We start from the raw sequence: 2,398 nt of genomic DNA, 5'->3' as shown, positions 1-2,398 counted from the left end.
GAGCCTGATCTATGTTTTCTGGAAAGCATCAGCTAAAGAAAGATGGGGGGACATTTTGGTGTTATCAAGACCACAGTTAGCAACATCAGAAAACATAAACATGAGTACTTGGAGAGATATGGTAAGGAAAGTGGAGACCTATAGTAGAAAGGAGGAGAACTTCCCTCCATGAAGTCAATGAAGTCACATTAAGCTGGTCCAAACAAATGAGGGCAATTATTGCACAAACCTCTGGGCCAATCATCCAAGAAGTTGCTAAAAGATTGCACAGAAATTTGGGGTGGCAGATCTCCAAGCATCAAGTAGTTGGCTCAATTTAAACTGGGCACAGATCTCGCAGAAAGACTTCTGTAATAAAGCCAATTAAGTTCCAGAAAAAGTTGTGGAAGAGTTCATCAAAAAGTTCCTGGGAAAACAAGGATAAATTTAATGTTCAAAACATCTGATAAAATAATCATTTGAAAACTGGAAAAAAAAATCTTCAGACTTCACAGAGCTTTTAAAGACGATGACATCTTTAATGCTGATGAGTATGGACTCTTTTCCCAGGTGATACCTGACAGGAATCTTGTTATGAAGGGTGACAAATGTAAGAGTGGAAAACTTTGCAAAGAGTGTTTCACAGTTCTACTTTGGACTAGCTCAGCCAGTAAGAAACTAAAGCCCTTGGTGACTGGTAAGCTGGCAAGGCCACAGGCATTCAGGAACCTGAATTCCAAAGACCCCTGTTGAGGTCAAATGAATGTGCATGGATTACTGGTGCCCTATTTGAAGAGTAGGTAAGGGAAATATAGAAGAAATAATCTATTCTACTGATAGTAGACAACTGTCTTGGCATCCTGCAAGTGAATCATCTCACAAATGAGACACTGAAATTTCTGCTTCCAAACATGACCTGAAAAATCCAACCTCTTGACCAGCATCAAAACCTTTTAAAATGAACTAATGAGCCTAGTTCCTGCAGTGGGTCATGACAGACACAAACCTGTGGACCGCCTGAGGAAGCAACTTCATCTGCTTCAGTTAATTCTCTGGAAGCTGTCCTCTGGATCAGCTCTGCTTGGAATAAAGTTGAATCAGAAACAATACAGAAGTGTTTCAAGAAAGTTGGAGCACAATATTTTGGTCCCATCAGACAGTCCATGTCCCATGGCAGAATTTTAAGAAATAGATTTTGGAGGTTTTGTTGTAATGGATGCTGAGGTAGACACCTGTAATGAACCTAACCCAGAAGGAATTTTCCAAGTGATATTGACCCAAGTCTAGACCAGTGTAAAAGTGCATAAAGTAGCTAATGAAGTGGAAGAAGCAAGTGAGGATGACACAGAAATTGCAGAGACGCCAAAAGAAGAGGATGTCAGGCATCTGATAATGCAGGTGAAGTCATTTGCTATGGAAAATGCCTAGGTGTGTTGAGTGGTATAGTTGGTGTTGAGAGCGCTTTCTTCACTTATATTTTTAATAAAAACAAGAAACAGACCAAGATTCATTTTTTTTTCAGAAACCATGAGAAAATAGTTAATGTATTGATCTTGTATGATACTGTGGGTATGATTTTACTGTGTTTTGAATATGTATGATTTCCTATGATATTCTCTAGTAAAAGCTGTACAAGAAAGTAAAGTACATTTATATACATGTATCAATAGTCCCAGGTCCATATGTTGAACATCTTTGTATGTTGATCAGTTAGTTACACCTCCTTGGGTGGTCACCTTACAGAGGTTCTACTATATTTTCAATGCATACATCAATTTGACTGTGTTACATAACCTAACAACCTAAAAATGAGGATTTCCCCCTCATAACTGTCTTTTGGAAAATCCTATAGTTTCTTTGAGAATACAAGGAAGAGAATTCTAAATCTCCAATTGTCAGTAATTATTTCATTAAAGATGTAATTATTATTTATTACATGCCAGATATTGCTCTGGGAGCTTGAAGATATGCTCATGAAGAAAATAGACAAGGGGGCCAGTGGAGCTCCAGTAGGCGGCAGGAGAGGTGCAGTGGGTCCTGCAGCCCTGACTGCAGGGGGAGGACATGGAGGCGGCATCATGTCTTGCTACACGAGGCCCCCCAACACCTCCCTGTTCGTCAGGAACGTTGTGGACGCCACGAGGCCTGAGGACTTGCACTGTGAGTTTGGTCGATGTGGCCCTATAGTAGACATTTACATTCCATTTGACTTCTACACTCGCCACCCATGAGGATTTGCTTAAGTTCAATTTGAAGATGTTCGAGATGCTGAAGGTGCTCTTTATAATCTCAATAGAAAGTGGATGTGTGGCTGTCAGATTGAAATACAGTTTGCACAAGGTGATTGCAAAACACCAGGCCAAATGAAATCAAAAGAACGTCATCCTTGTTCTCCAAGTGATCATAGGAGATCAAGAAG

The 2,398-nt window shown here is 40.0% G+C and overlaps 1 pseudogene; it reads right to left on the bottom strand.

Annotated features, from left to right (window-relative positions):
- The window catches only part of LOC100940537, a 2,969-nt pseudogene extending 1,825 nt beyond the window's left edge, over nt 1-1,144 (bottom strand).
- Nucleotides 1,145-2,398: the final 1,254 nt, after the last annotated feature.

Source organism: Otolemur garnettii, unplaced genomic scaffold, assembly GCF_000181295.1.
Source record: "Otolemur garnettii isolate 467f Iridium unplaced genomic scaffold, OtoGar3 scaffold00100, whole genome shotgun sequence".
Classification (NCBI taxonomy): domain Eukaryota; kingdom Metazoa; phylum Chordata; class Mammalia; order Primates; family Galagidae; genus Otolemur; species Otolemur garnettii.
This window is presented reverse-complemented; position numbering and strand designations above follow the sequence as displayed.